Here is a 21470-nt window from a genome sequence, read left to right as displayed (position 1 = left end):
ATATGAATGGATGAAGGCAGCAAGTATGAATATGTACATGTGTATATGCTTCTGTGTATGTATGTATACGTTGCAATGTAGAGGTATGTATATGTGCATGTGTGGGCGTGTATGTGTATACATGTGTATGTGGGTGGGTTGGGCCATTCTTTCGTCTCTTTCCTTGCGCTACCTCGCTAACGCAGGAGACAGCGACAACGTATAATAATATTATATATATATATATATATATATATATATATATATATATATATATATATATATATATATATATTGTTAAAATGACCAGATAACTTTTCTATATTCATTTTGAGTCTTTCAAGTTGTTAATATCACTTCCCATGGCTTAGTCAGCTGTGTAAGTTACCTCCAGAGGTTGCTTCGACGTCTCGATCAGAACCCAACAAATAATGTTCGGGACGTGTGGCGAGGTGTGTGGAGCAGGTGGAAGTGACTGCAGGTAGCCAGGTAAGGCTGGTAATACCTGCAGGCGGACGTCCATATAGCGCCGAGTGCTCACTGGCTGTTACGCGGCGAGGGAGTATTTAGCCATCGTATACTGTATGAGGCCGTGTTCTCGTTCTTAATTTAAGGTTGACGTTCCTTGATAATTAGTGCTTCGGCGGTGTGTAGGCGTGTCATGCCTTGTTCACGGCCTAGTATCCCTGTAGGGCTAACAGTATCTCGTGTGAGGACACTGCTGTGCTTTTTGGTGACATATAGTTTGATGGAGCCTGCCTGTAGGTGTGGGCTGAGTCTTTTGGTCAGTGTACAGGTTGTGCTTCCCACACACAGGACATGTCGGGTGAGGAGCTCACAGTCTCCTTGTTGACATTTGAGTTCATAAACGACGTCGAATTTTTGTTAAATGTCTATTTTTCCTTTTGGAAAGCTAGTTGTTCATGATGAGGCTCCTTGAATTCTTCCTGTTGTACACAGCTAGCTTGACTCTTGTTTTGTGCTTGATTATTCAACAGTGAACAAAGTACACACACAACTTGGATACAACTTAAGGAAGGGATTAATTTTGAGTTCCCCCGGTGTCTGTGGACCGAACTTCGTACATGAGAAGAAGCAGAATTCTATAACTTCGTTGGACGAGGAAAGGACGATACCATAAAGGTGTGGCTGGTCTCCCCACAGCGTCTATGGGAAGAAAGAGCCAGACGCGCAACGCATTTCTGAGTCTTAGGAGCTGGGCCACGCAAAGTAGCTCGAGACCACTGAACTTAATAACTTTTAGAACAAGAGAAGAAACGTCACTGTGGACTGAAAGATAAGGTTGAAGAGAGAGATGATAGCGTGAGATCTGATAACGAGAAAGGCGTCCGACTCCACTCTGGTTAAGAGAGATGGTATAGGAGCCAACCCAAACATACAATGTGCACTTAAGACTCGAGCGAATGAGACCCCAGTATATAGCGAAAGATCTATATCATCATCCACAACTGTAACATCCTACAAAGTACGGTTACCAACTTACATTCCGAAATAACATCCTACCGGCACAACAGGCATCGGAGACTTTTGATATACTACACCTGAAACTCAAAGGTGCCACATGCACAGAAACAGTGAACACTTTAAACATCATCTGGGGCCCACGACTATTCAACACCTTGCTTGCTATCATCAGGAACAGCGTGGGATGCACTACAGGTAAGTTTAAGAGTGCACTGCTACTCTGGACGAGTAAATACACAGAGCGTTCTTGACCAGCTACGGCTGCGGCTTCCAACAGCTTGGTCGGTCAACGACCCAATCCAACAGCCTGGGCCCAGCACGGGCTGGGGGGGGTGATGACCCCGAAGACTTCACTAGGTATAAGGCCGACTGGGAAAGAGAGTTAATGTATGTAAAGTAGGATCGTCAGCCTACAAATAAGTACTGTTACAGGCCGAAGAAAGATGATCTTTTATGAAGAAAAGATAAGAGGGCGATGGAAAGGAGAGTGAGGAACAATGCTGCTGAAGGTAAGACGAAAGTGTCGCTCCATCTACGACTATCACGATGGATTGACCAGAAGGAAAACTGCACATTACAGAACAGAGAGAAGCACAGAAGTTAACAGATACAAAGTTTTTAAGCAAAGAATTGTTACCTGTTACATGCCCTGGAGATCACAATGGTCAAAACAAAAGACTGTTTCATCTATTCCTTTGGTTTCTCTGTTCACGTATGTGTACAATTACTAAGTTCAATGTTTATATCTTGGAAACTCTCACCTCCGATAAATCTGGATTTAAGGTGGACAGATATTACAAGCGAGTACTATAACATGTGGACGAATCCTCCCATATGTCCTTCATACTGGAACTACTCCTGTGGTACACATTGTAGTTCTTAATCTCTCGCGTCCTTTACAATCTGTGATGTATTACCGTAAAGGCTGGATATTCTACGTTTGCCTTAATAAACAACTTCTGAGGGGCTTAAGTTGTATATGCACAAGCGACTCATTAAGTGATGACAAGTAGATATACAATTCTTATGGAATTAAAAGTTTTCACATTTTCAGTTCCCAGTTCGTGTACCTCTCCGTGTACAGCTGTTAGGCTCACTTCTTTCCCAGTCTGAGTTTCTTTCCTCTCTCTACGGAGTCTCTAAAATTAGTATTCATGATGTCTTCCTGGAAGGAAAAGTTACTGTGGTCGAGTTTTCTCTTATCATCTCTGGTGTCTATTCAACAGAACCTGCCATGTGGTGAGACAAGCTGTACTCTCTCTCTCTCTCTCTCTCTCTCTCTCTCTCTCTCTCTCTCTCTCTCTCTCTCTCTATTGCTTTACGTGCCCCTGAGCAAGTACTGTGTGTAATTACCAAGGTGTAATGTACGGTGAGGGGAATCTAAAAACCTGGGGGGCCCCACCTGCAACTTTATCATACAACATTTTTTAAACTTTTATATACTGTCAGCACTAAAGCTCACTTGAAATATATATATATATATATATATATATATATATATATATATAGAGAGAGAGAGAGAGAGAGAGAGAGAGAGAGAGAGAGAGAGAGAGAGAGAGAGAGAGAGAGAGAGAGAGAGAGAGAGAGAAATATTGCCAAAACTGCAGGACTAGCGCGTGGTGAGTTAGAGTGAGTGCGTGTACAGAAACACTGACAGTAACATGAATCATGATACTGGCACCAAGAATATCCATAACTAGAGCAGCGACTGGGCCAGCGACAGCAACGGGAGCCTGGTCACGGCTGGTCTGCTGCCGATATTCCTTTATCCCTCATAACACGCCACCACTCCCACTCCTTCACTCACCCGACTCACCAAACTAGTTAGGTTGGTTATTTAAGCTTTAGTCCTATCAACTGTTAGGGTTATTAAAATGGCCGTCAACGTCAAGTTATAACCATCCATCAAAAGTGTTCAACATTTTCTCTCGGTACAGAAGGCAATTCACAGACCACACATGTATGAAACTTGACCACACTAAACCAGGAGGAAAATCATCAAGTTCTCCAATCAAAAGCCTGGTCTCGGGCGTGTCAATACTCCTGCTTCCTACTGCCTTGCTGACACTACCCTCGATGTCTGCCACAGATATGTAACGCACACATAACGCTCGTCACAGCCGGATGGAAGGGTGAGAGAGGGCGGATCTACTAGTAACATATCAGGAGATTTTGGCTCATATGAGTCAGGTGCAGCGAGCAGAGGAAGCCAGACCATCCTATACAGAAGGTGAATCATCGTGATCCAAGACAATGCTGCTCCTTATGCGATGTACCATACCGCTCAATAACTGTACCCTCGTGATCGAGGCTCGTACCCTGGCACTAACAACATGGTGAACACCATCATGCTGGAAGGGCCGCTCCCCTACGCTTTTGGGTTAAGCATTTTCGCCCAAGATATTATCAAGTGTTGTATATTCTCGACGACTGAAGTCTCAGATTCTATATCCAGCACAAGAAATCACCTTTCTTCCTTCAAACACTAGGAACTCTCTCTCTCTCTCTCTCTCTCTCTCTCTCTCTCTCTCTCTCTCTCTCTCTCTCTCTCTCCAACAGAGGGGGGTTGGGGCCCACGTCTGGTCATAACTTGGCTTACTGGAACGTTACGACAGGACTAAAATTATTATGGACGACTCCCACTTCCACGGAGTTTGCAATGTATCTCCTCAGGCGAGCCAGTCTCCCAGCATAAACTTACCACGTAATACCAAGAATCAACAGGAGAAACACACCACGTAATACCACCTACCCACAGCAAAAACAGGCCACGTACTACCACCTACCCACAGCAAAAACAGGCCACGTAATACCACCTATCCACAACAAAAACGGACCACGTAATACCATCTATTCACAGCATAAAAAGATCACGTAATACATCCTATCCACAGTATATACAGACCACGTAATACCATCTTCCTACAACATAAACAGACCACGTAATACCACCTATCCACAGTATAAGCAGACCACGTAATACCACCTATCCACAGACCACGTAATACCACCAATCCACAGCATATACAGACCACGTTATCCCACCTACCCACAGCATATACAGACCACGTAATACCAAGTATCCACAGCATAAACTGACCAAGTAATACCACGTGTCCACAGCATAAACTGATCACGTAATGCCACGTGTCCACAGCATATACTGACCACGTATCCACAGCATAAACCGACCATAAACATTAAACTGTATAATTAGTCCAGGTAAAGACCAATATGAGAAAGATTAAGCTTATGACGAGCAATATTTTTATACACAGCAAACCCATACTGCTAAAATCGTATATTGACAAATGGCAAAAGGGAAACACACGCCGAAAGCAGTTTTTCAAACCCGATTTCAATTTGTCGCTCGCAGGAAAAGGCTATCTGATCTTCAAAGTCAATCCTATCTATATATCTATAATCATTTACCTGGCTCTCAATTCCCTAGGAGTGGGTTAGGGTGCACAGGCTTTTCAAATCATTCATAGTTCAATGCCAAAATTTTTATATCCATGCCCAATGTGTTACAGTGAAACATGAACTTCCACATCTATTCAATCACTTCTAACAGTTGGATCGTCACAACAAACCGTCTGCATTCACACCACCACCAAACAAAAAACGTTTCCATGACAAATGAACACAACAATTTCTGTGGCACCCTCATTTACAACACAGTTGGTACTTTACAGTGAAGGCGTGTATTCAAGACAGGGAACAGACTAGCGCGAGAAGATATAGCTATGTGGATGGCCTAGATCCAGACACTGACCCCGGTAGCGTTGCTGACCAGATGTGCCTCGATATTCCAGGCTACATCCTACCTCAGCCGGGCATGGAACTAAACACTGGCCCCAGGTAGTGTTGTACACCACATGTGCCTCAATGTTCTGGGCCATACCCTTCCCTGACCTGGCCTGGAACCAAACACTGGCCCAAGAAATTGTTGTACATCGTACGTGCCTCAATGTTCCAGGCTAGACCTTCCCCTGACCTGGCCTGGCCTGACTTGGCCCAGAAGCAGACACTGGCCCCGGGTGATGCTGTATTGTAAAACATATATATGTGCCTTAATTTTCCACGCTAACCCTCCCCTTCGCCAGGCCTGGCCTGGAACCAGACATTGGCCCTGGGTGGTAGTGGAGTGCACCATATGTGCCACAATATTCCAGGTTACACCCTTCCCTGGCCTAGCCTGGAACTAGAAGCTGGCGCCGATAGAGTTATAAACCATACATACCTCAATATACCAGGCTATACCTAGGATACGACTTTGCCTTCAGGGAAAGAAAAGGGCTGCAGTAGAATCTTGCTGACCTTCAAGATACAAGAAAATCCAATGATGATCCACTTCAAGGAACTAACACTAGCAAGAACAAAACAATGCTATGTACGAACATCAAAGATCTTACAAGGCCAGCACTGACGCGGCAAAGGATATATATAAATGACTGAAATTATTAAGCACAGACGAGAGAGGTATGGCACTGATTACACTCGGAAAATCCAAGAAGAAATGGTTCCCCTACAACGTTAAAAAAAATAAAACCCTACTGGCCCGACATACATTCAAGACTAAGGATATTGCCACAAAAATCAAAAGGTGCGATGAAAACAACAAGAAGCATCCCGAACCTCTGGAGCCCAAACCTACCTGACATTAAAGGCGACTCTGGATTAAGTATTTAGACAATGTTCCACACCAGTCAGGCTGCAATGGCTACGTAAACCTGCCAGCCGCAGCCTCTTACAGCTTGGTCGGCCGTCGGCCAGACTAAAATTTGCAGCTGGGACTCGGCCCGAGCTGTGGGCGGAGAAGACCTGGCCTGGCCCCGGGTAGTGGTGAAGACCTTATGTGCCTCAATGTTGCAGGTCACAGCTCCCACACCCAAGGGAACCATAACTCAACCCGGCCCAGTATAAAACTCCATCCCATCCCATTCCCTGGCCCACCCCACCTGACTACTTCCCCGCCCACTCACTCACTCACTCTAGCATCCCCTCTCCACTGCTCAGTGCGTGATCACTTTTTGTATCTTACAGGGAGGGAATTTCACACTATTGTTACCCCGATTATATGTACTTTGTCTTTACTCGTATGCGTACACACACACACACAACAGCCACCCTCATAGCCAGTTACGATAACCACTACAACACGGAGGCCCGTGTGGGTGCGCGCGTGTGTGTGTGTGTGTGTGTGTGTGTGTGTGTGTGTGTGTAATCAGTTACCATTTGTACAAAAAAAAAAGGTGCAGGGAGTGCTGCACACGTGGTGCCCTATCTCTCCACCTTCAGTCACACAATTGCATCATTGCGTATTCCATATATCTGCAACTTTGATGCTATTTTCATGTTATGGCCTCTAGTGATCCTACCTTTGCATCTTTCTGCAGAAATGTTCACTGCTGACATCATCAAACTGGTTTTGATACATAGGGTGTGTTAAAGTTACCCCTTACTCGTCTCTCTTCCATGACGGGTAAGTTTATGGTCACTAACCCCTCGTTGTAACTCAACTCTCTTCATTCTGGTATCATCTTTGTCGCCCTTCTCTAGACCTTCTCCGTCAGTACTTTGAGCTTCTTTACGTTCGTTGACCAAACTTGAGGAGTATTTTCAATTCTGTCCGATCATATCACGGGAACAGTCAGCTGAGCATTTCCTTATCGATTTACTGTAAAGTGATTCCAACAGCTGCCACCTGACTTTCACTCTCCTGTAAAATTCTCTTAAGGTGGCTACAGGTTATGTGTACAATATTGACTCCAAAGTCCCTCCCATACACTGATTCATGCAGCCTCTATTCTGCAAGATGATATTCGTATCGAGGCTTTCTTTCACTCTGTTCCACTCTATTTATTATGCATTTACCATGGGTTTACCTTGCGTTGACTTTTGAGGTCTTCAAACCTCACCGCTCGAGGCTGAGTTGGGTCGATGGTCGACCAAGCTGCTGGAAGCCGCGGCCCGCAGCCCCACATACCCGCCACAGCCTGGTTGGTCTGGTATACTATGTAAATACTTATCCTAAGCCTCCTTAAATTTCTCAGCTACAGACCCCGTAGCGTAACTGATGCAGACAATATGGAGGACAATCTTAAGCCCCCGATGCTCAAGGCGTTTCCTCTTGTTCTAAGTGCACCTTCCAAATTTTGCGGTAATAATTTACAGTCTCCTATGCCACTCGTGCTACAAGGGGATAATTCTTTAGGCTGGTAACCATGCCGTCTAGTACTTACAAAGTAAGAATTACGCTCACATGCCTTAATGACCTCAGTCTTTCCCAATATTTCAGATCTTTTGCGAGAATAAGGGCCGTGAGAGTCTCTGCACACTTTCTGACCACCATTTTGCCCGCCGTAAAATGCGACGTAATATTCATGTGAGTGTTACTGCCGTCAATAGCACATCGCGAATAGCATTTCGCGAAAGAAAAGTATGTTTTCGATAGCTCAGCAAATTCAGATACTCCAGCGAAGACTTCGACATCCCAGCGCAAGACTTCGATAGCCCAAAGGAAAACTTCGATCTTCCAGCAGAGGAGTTCGGTATCTCAGCGAAAGACTTCTATATTACAGCGGAAAAATTCGATAGTCCAACGGAACACTTTGTCTGTAGTGACTCGTGTCGTCTGTTGAAATTTTCATACTTATTCTTGTATCATAAACAAAGGCTAAATTGAAACTAAGATTCTGTACGTCAATATCAGATATAAGAAAAAGGAACACCTGCGCAAGCACAGACCTTTTACCACGATGGCATTGGAAATAGCATGATTTACAACTTGAGATCTGTCATTCAAAAAGCTGTATACCCATCCTCCAACACTACTGGTTATTCCCAGTGTCCTATGAAACTATGGTCACATTCACCAAAGGCTTTTGCTATAACTGTATACATCATATAGGCATTTAGTTTGTACTTCAGCACTTCTTAAAAAAATCCACAGCTGTGATCCAGCAACCGGTAGACATGTGATCTTCCCAACCAGGTTCTCCCAGGTTATGTGGACCATCTCATTGCAAAAAGTCAATAAATTTGTCTCGGATCTCTCTCAAGACCCTCAAAATAGTGCAAATTTCATCTGGGCTTTTTCCTCCTCTGTATATATATATATATATATATATATATATATATATATATATATATATATATAGAGAGAGAGAGAGAGAGAGAGAGAGAGAGAGAGAGAGAGAGAGAGAGAGAGAGAGACAGACAGAGAGAGAGATTGCTCGAGTTGAATGTCATCAACCATAATTGTTATATCTGGTCAACTTCGGAGTTTATTTCTGACGCATTGAAAGATGATGCAATTCAATACTTCCCACACGACCGTGACATCATCAGCAAACATATTCAAGTCCATCTTATCCAAGAATGCTTATCTTGTGTCTACAGCGAGTTCACTCTCTCATATTAGCCTATGAGGCTTGTTTACGCATGACCTCTCGCTAAATCCGTGCTGTGTCTGAGGCATGTTCTCCTCTGCAAATGAGTGCGCGTTTTACAAATACTTGTTCCAGCAATACCTGGTATGTAGGAAAGTTACGTATTACCCTATCCAGTGTAGTATCAAAGTTCCTCACTACGCCATATTACAACTGACAGGACTTGTACACAAACATTAAGAAACACTCATGGGGTAATTAAGAGTCGCGGCCGTGTAGTCGGATTGTAACTCAAAACGAACATAACATTCCACTGATGATGACGTACCACAGCTGCAAACAAAAGCCTGTCACCTACCGAAAGCGTTATCAGCAGGACGCTAGTTAGCATCATCACCATACCAGGCAATGAAACCCTACTTTCATGGCTGGTATATACTTGGATCGGAGGCCTTCTGTTGACCAATACAGTAACAAGTATGATTAACCCTTCCGTTAACCAGTACAGTAACAAGTATGATTATCCCTTCCGTTAACCAGTACAGTAACAAGTATGATAATTACCAATCATGAAACTTGAGCGTGATGATCTATAAATATCTTTGCTACCGTTACCACTCTCTGGAACACCCTTCGTAGCTGGTCCCTATTCTTCTTCTCTAACACACAATGCTGCCCATCACCACTCGGAGCGTGCCCGTCAGACATGCTCCTCACTAAAACCTTTTAACCCGCGCCAGCCTTAGAACCAGTCATGTCATGAAAGCCGTGCATGGCTGGGTCAACATGAAGTCAGGTAGAGCTGGGGCAAAACTCTTTCTTTGGAACAAAGGAGGACAAGTAAATGTTAGCTTTAAAGCTGAAGATACATGAAGAGACATCTCGCTTCTGACACAATACTGACTGTGACGCCACACTAAAGTTTTTAATACGAATGACACACACACACACACACACACATATCTAACCAGGACGAATGTCTTGCTAAAGTACCTTCACATCCAACGTTTGCCTGTAGGCCGGACTGACAAAACACCACCTAGTCATACTTGAGATGTGGCTCTCTCCTGCCTCTGATTATAAACGGTGCAAATTCAGTTATAAGAACTGATGACGCCATCTTGATATTCAAACATAACCACAACCGAAAAGCAATATTATAATAGTTGGCCTGTATCGCTTCCCTGGCTTGTATGGCCTAGTGGCCATACTGGATATCAAATCAACATGAAATGAGGAAACGTGATACATGACCATCCATCAATTATGTTTGTAACACAACCATCCATACCACCCATCAATTACGTCTAAAACACGACCACCCATCAATTATGTCTAACACGACCAACCATCAATTATGTCTAACACGACCACCCATCAATTATGTCTAACACGGCCATCCATCAATTATGTGTAACACGACCAACCATCAATTATGTCTAACATGACCATCCATCAATTATGTCTAACACGGCCATCCATCAATTATGTCTGTAACACGACCATCCATCAATTATGTTTGCAACGACCACCATCAATTATGTCTAACACGACCATCCATCAATTATGTGTAATACGACCATCATCAATTATGTCTGTAACACAACTATCCATCAATTACGTGTAACACGACCATCCATCAATTATGTCTAACAGTTTTGGTATAATCTTTGTGGTTCCCGCAACATTTTAGACAATGCAGCAACGTGGGGAGAAAAAAAAATCAGTTTGTCATTTGCAAGTGATTTTATATCTACGTAGGATATACAAGACTTTTTAGGAGAACCTATTCCCCTTCCAGGTTTACCACAGCACGTTATACAGAACTGTACTCAATAACAGAAGTGAACAATTACGTAACCTCTGGTTTACCTATAGTACGAGTACCACAGTGGTACCATCAACATGGTATATGGTGCGGGTCGTTGGAAGCTCCAGGTGGAAGTTAAAAAGAAAATAAGACACATTTTTATGTTCAGGAAAAAGATCCACGCAAAATAATTCTCTTTATGATCAGCAATGCTACATACCTAAGATATCCTTGATTTCAATGCTTTACATAATGTTCCACAGCTTTTGATGTACAGTGGTACACAGATGTGGTGGAGACAGACGCTAATGGTAGGACACTAAAAGAAAGTGGGAACAAGCGACTTCACATTACTTCAACCGTTGGGACCTATCCCTACAGCTCATATGTGACCCATGATCATAGAAGTTATTGGTTCACAAGGCTGTTGGATACTGCAACCCTCATACCTACACAAGTATGGGTGGGCTGGAGTGGTACACTGGACAGGAACTTTTCCAGTTCCTTCGTCCAGGATCCGATTCATCCAGCTGCTAACATCCGCTGGTTATTGACTCTAAAGATACGGCGGCTGAAGGTATAAGCTACTTTGTCAACCCGTTTCCCTGATGACTCCGCTTTCCTGAAAATTTATCCTACATTATCTTCATGTCTGCCGTCCCAGTCAGGGATTATTTTCTTATGCATGTTTTATATTTGTCAGTTTCAAGTATCACGCACCAGCGCGATTCATACCGAGTCAGAGACGGTAAAAGACTAGCCACCATCCGCTCGGCAATATAGCTGGCTTTATTGGTAATGTTAGAACACGATACCTTCATCCTGTTTCCCCAACATGAAGGTCACGCGATTTCATCACCTCTCTCTCTCTCTCTCTCTCTCTCTCTCTCTCTCTCTCTCTCTCTCTCTCTCTCTCTGAGTGATGCCACGCCAAACTGCGATTCCAATGAAGTATGATGCAAATGTTCGTGGCAAAGGCTTCATGTTGCATTTCCTCAAGTCTACCAAAATGGCTCCTTTGATATGCAGGATTAATGCTGGTGCAGTGTAAGATAATCTAGACCATATGTATGACAAGCACAATTCTAACATCAGCACTAGAATCAGAGTTCCTCCTTACCACAACTCTATCAGCTGTCAGTCTATTCCTATATTGTTGATTTAGTTTCTATACATCATTCCGAGTACACAGGACTGGAAACGAAGCCAACCATAAGATACCTGGTGAAGAGGCTTGCTGCCAATACTTAGCTTTGATGGTGGACTTTAGCATTACCAGTTCATCTACTGAAGTACGTTTTCCCAGAAAAAAAAATACGGCAACGAAATACGAACTATATATATATATATATATATATATATATATATATATATATATATATATATATATATATATATATTCCATGGTTGGTGTTAGGACCATGTCAGTTCCATACTCACATGGGAGAGGGTGTGTGGCGTGAACAGCGGTACAGCTGCAAACGTTGGCTGGGTGGAGGTGGTGATGTTCTCACGGCTCAAGGAAGACTCACCTGCCGAGGAGACAAAGTTATCATTAGTACAACGCATGACATGCCCGCGCACACACCTTCATCATCACAAGATGTAACATCTTCCCGTATATATGTCTCAGATCACACATACAAGATGCAAATCTTTTCAGTCCTATTTCCTTAAATATATGTCGATCAATCATTTTCGATTTCGCCTTTTGAAGCCAAACTGGACAAATGGCGTTTACAAAACACTGATAAAAGAGAGAAAATATTTAAAAAAAAAAAAAATCAAATGGTCACTTAAGCTGAGTTCATATGGTCTTGGAACTATCCTGAACACCCAAAACTGCAAATGTTCCAGTTTTTGCGACTGCTGGTTATAACTTGACAATGACGGCCTTATTGACTCCGGCAGGCGACAAGTCTAAAAGCCCAAATTACCAATGAATCATCATATTTCCTACAATCAAGAAAATCGATAATTATAAGAAAATGCCTAGAAAAATAATTCATCTAGATGAACAATGTGGAATACTAAGATAAGGTATATATCTTCAATAAAGCTCTAGCTAATACGTTCCACTGATCTCTGACAAGGATACAACAACCAGTTGTCACACATCAGTCTGTGAACCTAACACTATGGGATGATGCCTTCGTAGAACAAGAACTGGAAGAAGAAGAAGAAGAAGAAGAAGAAGAAGAAGAAGAAGAAGAAGAAGAAGGTCATTCGATCCCAAAACATGACGGTCCGACCCGTAAATATGATGGACTGGGTTCATTTTACCAGATCCTTCAAGGTCACATGAAAGGCCAGGCCATCATACCCAAAGGTCGTTCCGTTCTGCTCCAGGGGTTAAGTCAACGGCCGGACGAGGCTGTCGGGGATTATCTTCTCGTGTCCGCTGGGGCGATCACTGTTGACGCTGCCCAGGCCTTAGTGCTACGGGGGGGGGGGGGGGGGGGGGGGGGGGGGGGGGGGGGGGGGGTTTCCCGGTCGGTCTCAACACCAATATGACGCCCATGAGTCATATACCTCATGCAAGATGGCATACCCCAGGGAATTCTATTACATCTTAATAACGACGGGATTTTGGAATGACCTCACGTAACCTCATTTTCCTAACTCGACCTTATCTATAGCTTAACGTCACGTTACCTAAACTAGCGCTACTCACACAACCGAAACTAATCATCGTGGTCTAATCTAACCCACCGTAACATAATTCAATCTAATCTAATCCAGTCCAGCCTAATCAAAACTAATCTCGTCTAGATTAAACACATCCTAATCTACGGTCAACTGTCAAAAGCCTTACACATATTCCACTTGACTGGGTGTACCAGATTTCCCCAGGGGATGACATGGGCGGATTCCAAAGTCCCTCGGGAAATGCGGTGCACGGATTTCATATTCCCAACACAACTTCGGGCAGGGAAGCTAAAATCCGGGGCAGCTAAAATCCGTGTGACAAGGGCTAAGCTACACCCAACTCACCTGGGAGGCTTCCCTCACCAACTCTGCGGGAACATACTTCGCATTTATTGATCTTTTGTTCCCCGGATACAAGGATATGACATCCACTGCTTCCTGCCTAAGTGAGGCAGCATCAGCAACACAAGACCCAGCCTTTAAGAAAGACTCTATTAAGTTTTCCCTCTTGTATTTACTGCTTATAACACCGTGTGTGTGTGTGTGTGTGTGTGTGTGCGCGCGCTTTATTTGTAACTACCTATTCATAGAGGAGGGGGTGTTTGTGTGCTTAATTTTTTTTTCTCTGTGCTGGGTTTAAAAGGTAGAGGTACCCAAGCATAATATTCATGATAAAGAAAACTTAGCATCAAAGTTCCTTACACACGAGCATGGTTATCAAGGAACAATTTGTTAGTTAAGCTCAGTGGAAAACATCGCATGCCCTTGAGCATAACCTCAGGCTATGTTGGTCTAGCCTTGAACCAGACACAGAAGGGTTAGGTCAAAGGCCAAGGAATGCAATGTCGTGTTTAACGGTTTCATTCAATGTACTGAATACGGTACAAGAAATTCATTAAACACTTGTTACGTTTCGGTCCATCTGTGCCAATTCAACGTTCAATTTAATCACTTTTCGAAATGGAATTCCAAAGCGAGAAAGCATATAACAAACAATCCCAGAGATCGTCGCTGGCACTGGAATATCTGGGTCAAACCTAGACTTGATAACTAAGAAATTTCAAAGTAATTATATTTATCCGTGTTTCCCTCTTTCACGACTGCACTTTAAAATACCACTGATTTATGAATGGCTTTACCGGAGAATGAATCCCACATGGGCGAGGATGACACCAGCTCATCTAGTGGACATGTTGTGGTCTGGAATTGTATGAACTCTAGAAACATTTAAACAGAAAACAATGAGCGAGGAAAAGTTAACAATGATCCATGTGACTTCCGTGGGCTATACGTTATCATGAACGTCTGTTCTCCCACATTAATATTTACATTCTGCTCAGATTTGGTTTTCGTATAAGCTGCGTCATTTCCAGGAGCCTCGGCCATGGTTTGCCAGCCAATATATTCACCACAATGGGTTATGTCTTGACCTCGTCACCCTGATTGGTTATGACAGGTGGTATCAATACTCTGTATGTTCTGTGGTTGCCCTCTTGTTAAATTTAAAACCATCAGTCGTGAAAACCATGAACAGCAAAACGATGCCAGTTTTCTCTCTGAGCTCCTTTTGTTTATCTGCTTCCATGGTGGAGCATGCGCTAAATGCCTCACTCTGTACGGATAATAGAATTTTTGGAATCATCAAACACATTTTGATCAACGAACAAAAAGGTATTGACGGATGAATCTATGCAAGTAAGTCTGTCCTTTCAAAGTTATATCAGTTACGCCAGACTTCCGAGAAAACCGGTTTTCTATGATGCTGCTGCCAGTATAAAAGAAAACGGACACTGCCTAAGCGTATATCTTTAACTGGACATGTTATAACAAAGGATAAAACGCTTAACTGTTATTCTCACTTTTAAAAGCACTACTTATTCCTTATTGGTGATGCTTCCTCCAGATATATAAACACAATCAGATTCTCTTTTTCTAGCAAATGTGCCGTCTTATCCCGTTATTGCTCAAATTCAGGATTATGTTGATTCAATACAGTAATTAAGCACAGTATAAGAAAAAAATATATCACTTCAGTATTCCAGTTCTGGTTACCTAAAAAAGATAAAAGTATAATTGATAACTCTAATGAACTGCAGATGAAGCACTTACATAACACTTTACTTCGTATAAAAGACAAATACATAAACCATACAAAGAAAAATACTTTGCACATTAACAAATACAAAAAAAAAGAAAATGTTTTAAAAAACATTTTGCAGTGACAAATACAACAGTAAAATACCGAGAGAAGTCCATGGTTTGCGGTACGACAAACACGATGGGATGAACCTTAAGTCTTGTGAACCGCGTTTTAATAAACATCTTTCATATCTATTCGCCGTTTCTCGCCCTAGCGAAGTAGCGTGAGAAACTGACGACTGAGCCTAAAATTAAAAATCCTAGCAATGCTTCATGTTTTGCTCCTGCTGGAAGATAATAAATGAAGTGAGAATTTCTATCCCACGAACACTGCCCCTATTCATATCACTTCCCTCCCTATCTTCAGGGATATCAACATATGCTCTGACTACTTCTATAGTATCAATTAAGGCAATGCTGCGAACGCTCTGCCCTGTAGTACATTTCATTCGTACACTGTAATTCCCATTTTGTTTGTTTCCGAGATGATACATACTAGGATACCCTGCCGCTGCGTCTAAAGCCACCAACTGGTTATTTATGCATACAGTAGCAGTTACAACACGTGAGTATTTCAAGTACACATATTTTGTATTCTTCCAAACGCTGACATGATTTACAATAAACGTTCTGATGGGTCTGGTATTCCAGTGCTGGATTCTCATATCTTAGGACAATCAAGAGCTTAATCAAGCTTTCCTCAGAGTGTAAATATATTTCCTTATGACTTTCGGTTACGAAGCCACGCCCGCATCCGGCGGGCGGTGACCTTGTAATTAAAGGAATATTGACGAATATTTAGCCGCTATTCTAACAAGTGATACAGTTATCCCTCAATCTTCCCCAGACAGGAATAGCTGCTTCTCTGGTGTTACTGATAACCTATCTTATTTTCCCCAGAAAGGAACAGCTGTTTCTCTGGTGGTACTGATAACCTGTCTTACGTCCTTTCAAAACATGGCGAGCTCTTCTGACGTAACCTCTCCAACTACAGCAGCAGCAGCAGTAATTAACAACCTGGCTACGCTACTGAGGAAGCTGGTTTGGTGGTGGTTGTATGGCAAATTACTGGACGTGAGTTTACTTAATGACTGCCACCTTCACGACTATCCAGCCTCCCTCCCATCTAATAACTTCTGCAACCAACTACCACATCAAGATTTATATGTAATCACAGGATAATCTTACCATAAAGTAAATCTAACACACAGCCTTTCCCTCCTAACCTACGTACCTAAACCCGTAACGTTAAAAATGAGCTCTGTGTTAACCAACATTAGATTAAACTAACTTGACCTAGCAAAAACCCTAACGCAATCTAATCAAGACTGACAAAAATAAACCTTCGATACAGTACATCCAACCACACAGTTAAATACGGCAACCTAAAATGACCGGATCGTTACCTAACAATCATCTAAAATTATTACTATAAAAGATTAACACATAGGAGTCTTACCCCAAATCCAACAGTGCCTCTATACATACCCGAATATACCGTATACTTGCATACTTTCAAATATAAACATATTCAATGTCAAACAGTACAATAAATGTCATGCACATCTCCGTGGCTGTTGATGGATCAGTCTCAAACTCCTTCCTCCATCAACAGCGGTGTCCCTCAAGGTTCTGTCCTGTCTCCTACTCATTTTTCTTTTTTTTTTTATCATCGATCTTCTTTCTTTCACAAACATCCATATACACTTTACGCTCACAACTCAACAACGTATTTCGTCTCTAAAACACTTCCTCAATAAACCTAGAACTGGACAGGAAATCTCAGTGGGGTAGACAAATATGCTGAAATTTAGTGCCTCAAGAACCAGTTTCTGCCCATCTCTCTATCGACAGTTCCTCATAACTTTCCTCTCTCCTTGGACGGTTCTGTAATTCCACCTCTTGACTTAATGAACATACGTATTATAACTAACATCCAATCTAACTTCAGAACCTCACATTACGGAAATAGCTAAGTCTGCCTCCGAACAGTTGCTCCGTTTACACAAAGGATTGATTCGTCCTTGTATGGAGTACTGCCCTCACATCTAGGGTGGCTTAAGGTCTGCATCCTTGCTTGACCAGTTGAGTCAAAAGCGGTCCGACAGATAAACTCTCCCAAGCTATCTTAAAACATGACTGGCTTGCCCTACGTCGCAATGTTGGTTTACGAAATTTCCCTATTTTATAGGTATTACTTTTTTTTTTCTTTTTTGCTACCGAGAGCTGGCTGTTTGTGACTAGACCACGCAACACTCGGTAAGCTGGTGCGTTACATGATTACAGTGTGGCCGTCGGCTACTCAAGGGTACGCCGTTCTGATAACACTTTTTTCCATAAACCTATGCAATTACGAAGGAAGCAGAAAACAAATCTTATTCATCTTGTAAGACTTAGAGAGTGCTTCCTGTTAGCCCTGCCATCATAGCAAAATCTCATCGTAGGGTACTCTCTCTCTCTCTCTCTCTCTCTCTCTCTCTCTCTCTCTCTCTCTCTCTCTCTCTCTCTCTCTCTCTCTCAGTACTCGAGCGTTATAAACCCTCATCTCAATGCCTTGTCTGATTTAGGACCAGTTCTCAGCTCTCTCAACTGTCTTAACACAAGTGTACAGCGTCTTCTTAGCTCTTCCCAAGATGTTAAAGGCCCTGGCGTGCTCTTCCCTTGGGATCCTTCTGATGTCGGGTACAGCTCATCTTGAAAAAAGAAAAGGCCAAACAGGCGAATAGTATGAAAGAATATATATATATATATATATATATATATATATATATATATATATATATATATATATATATATATATGGCAGGCAGCAGTTTCATACAACTCGGTGTAATATAACATATGAGCATTTGCTACAACACTACCTAATACTGGTCTCCTTTATCACCGAATTTAGGTCTCCAGGTTCTAAATTCTACTAATACGTCAATGACAAGATCGTCCTACTCCTGTACCCCAAGACTCTTACAAATCCTTGAGCCTGCAGGTGACTACTTTAATCACCTGCAGGTTGCCTTATATGCTGATATATTCTCCGTATATGTATGTATGTTAACCCGACCTTTGTGATTTACCTTATATACTACTCTCGTGTCTACAGATATGTATGCTGACCCTATCCATAATATGTATGTCTTACGACAGGAACCTTACGTGTCCTCTGTAACTTGCCCATGTACACCTCAACTGTCCAACCACCTATGAATGTGTGTGAATATATATACATACTACCTGGGGTCCTAAGTTCATTTATGTAACTTGCCTTAAATTAAACGAGAATTATCTAACAACGCGTTCAAGTTTGTAGAGCGACTATAATGTCTTACCAACGCCACATGTAGAGGTAAATATAGATATTCTCTCTCTCTCTCTCTCTCTCTCTCTCTCTCTCTCTCTCTCTCTCTCTCTCTCTCTCTCTCTCTCTCTGTCGTACAAACAATCGCGTGCAGAAAGACAAGCACCCTCATTACCATCGCTGACGTAAATTCAAATAGTACTTGAGTAATTAAGAACCTGTAATGGCTTGGAGTCTACACATTTTCCAACACAAACAAAACTACACACGCGCACGTGTTTGTACAGAAGCGCGTAGGCAGACACTCGAGCACACACATACCTAACGTTAAGTTTACCTTTCGTTTAATCTGGAGGTTGATCTGTACCTACACTGACACTGTGTCTGGCACCAGGCCTGCGCACGGCTGTTCCTCCCATCAGTAATGCCACGTCAGGTCTGAACACAAAGCCAATGAATCCAATCTACTCACGGGACTGGGTAGCTCCAGCAGCAAGGATTATGACGGGTTCCACATCGTAACTCTCTCTCTCCACCGCCAGTTTAATTCTCCACTGCGAGTTTGTCTCTAGTGGATGATACACATATGAGCAGGTGGGACGGTGAACAATACTGGGAGCCGAACGTTTGCGCTACTTTCACTTTCTGTATCGGAGGCTCCCTTGTATGTGACTTGCATTAATACACAGTCTTCCATGAATACCATAATGAGAGAGAGAATGATATCTGGGTGAAGACTAGGAGGGTGGCCTTGAAGGATTATCTGGCTACAGTGCGTCTCTGCCACCTACGCTCCAGAGGATGAAAAAACGTGTCTTCAGTGGCTCCCGATAATTGTGACTTTTGACACAATCCCGGCGAGCTTATAATTTTCTCTATAATCTTATCAACTCTCGTATCTAGTTCTCCTTAAACAGGTTATGTAAGAAAACAACACTGTTCTATGGAACGCAAAAGCTTCGAAATTTCGTAATGTGTCATCATGTGTTCACGTGGTATTCTGTATGGGTCTCCATTTACCTCTTCAATGGAGGAGAAACGTCATTATCAGCAGGCATTCATCAACGACCCACTCTATACTTCATATATTCTCATCCTTACTCAAGTGGCACTAACACAGATTATGAATCTACAGTCTTCACAGGCTTTTTACTTCCTCCAAAAGTCGTAAATACTTTCCCTTTCATGGTCCACTCTATATTTCAATTCAGGCCCGGCCTTGAAGTGGACTTTTGTCCGCGGCTGAACCTTAAAAAAGAAAGAAAAAAAAAAAACACTAACGGTGTAAATGATCAAAAAAATACAATTACGCGGGAAAGAGCTTTACTTCGTGGAGACACCAACGTTCACTTTCATGTTGTCATGCCGAGTACCCACGTATCTTACTTATTCCTACTATGTAAGTTATCACACCAGCAAAACCCTTTTGTGTATCATGTCTTTGTAAAGCCTCGCATTAGTTTATTCTCCAGTGCCTCTAAAAAAAATTATCGCGTTAATGAAGAGGAAGAGAGTTTGAGGCTCTCCCCTACCTAAAGCTGTGCTTCCCTGGATTACCTAAAGCCGTACTTCCTTGGATTACTGAAAGCCATACTTTCCTGGATTACCTAAAGCTGTACTTTCCTGGATTACCTAAAGCCTTATTTCCCTGGATCGTACACAGATTATTCTACGAAGCTAATCAATGCTACTGGATGGTTTCAAGCGTTATATTTCCCCCCCGTCAACCTTTACCTGCGTAAACTGGGATTCTGTGAGTCAATGTTTGACTCCCTCCGATGATTCCAGTACAATCTCTCTCTCTCTCTCTCTCTCTCTCTCTCTCTCTCTCTCTCTCTCTCTCTCTCTCTCTCTCTCTCGATCCCGGATATTTAAGAGGTTCTCTCCTTCTGTGCATATGGCACCTACGGATTTCAGAGGTGGCATTTTACAGTCTTCTATGCCTACTGTGAAAATAGAAATAATTCATTTCTTCAGTTTGGTTCTGTTATCTGCTAGGTAAGAGCTATCCTGCCACAAGCTTTCCACCGCTTCCTTCTCTACAGGTGGTGTGTTCAAGCGTGTACTACTCCCGGGAACGTTGTCGTTCAAGACACTCCGCTTGTCTCCGAACCATTACCACGTTAGCTGTGGCAGGAGGAAATCTCGAGGACGGAGTACAACTGGGAGCGTGGTCCCACGATGACTCAAGCATGACTGTACGTTCCCTAATTACGCTGTAACTCCAGAGGTCTTGCATCAGGTTTACTGACCGCGTATGATACATGGAGGCCTTCCACCAACACCATCCGTAAACTTACACAGTCTGATAATAATCATGAACCAATATCTTGACGCCTGGAACACGATAGTGCGACCCCTGGGTATGATGGCCAGGCCTTTAACCAAGCTATTGTATCAATGAGTTGTATATCCGTGATCAAGGGTCATATCATCAGGCTTAATGATTTAAAAACTATTTCCTCAAGCGAGTTCTGTACCTGGTGGAGAGGTGTATGCCAGCCACACACCCACGGGAGTTCTCGTGTACAATTATCCGTTTGCACAGCTGCCCAGGCGGTACTACTCTAGTGAGGTATGGAGGAAACATTCAAACCTATTTATATATATATAATTTTACAGGTTGTAGACATGAAAGCTTTGAAAGTTATCAAAATAGGTGCACATCACATACCGATTGGAAAAATGCTTACAACAGTTATAACCAACTGGCAAAATA

The 21470-nt window shown here is 42.6% G+C and overlaps 1 protein-coding gene across 10 annotated transcripts in view; it reads right to left on the bottom strand.

Annotated features, from left to right (window-relative positions):
- Positions 1-21470, bottom strand: part of Klc (kinesin light chain) — a 546457-nt gene that overhangs the window by 360540 nt on the left and 164447 nt on the right. For 3 of the 10 annotated variants that reach the window (XM_071695799.1, XM_071695791.1, XM_071695808.1), the window contains one exon: positions 12109-12200. The exons of the other annotated variants lie outside the window; for them this stretch is intronic. The gene's annotated coding sequence lies outside the window, so the exon portion shown is untranslated. The remainder of the gene's footprint in view (positions 1-12108; positions 12201-21470) is intronic. 10 annotated transcript variants of the gene reach the window in all.

Source organism: Panulirus ornatus, chromosome 4 (genome assembly GCF_036320965.1).
Source record: "Panulirus ornatus isolate Po-2019 chromosome 4, ASM3632096v1, whole genome shotgun sequence".
Classification (NCBI taxonomy): Eukaryota; Metazoa; Arthropoda; class Malacostraca; order Decapoda; family Palinuridae; genus Panulirus; species Panulirus ornatus.
The sequence above is the reverse complement of the archived record's forward strand: the minus strand, read 5'-3'. Positions and strand labels throughout refer to the sequence as shown.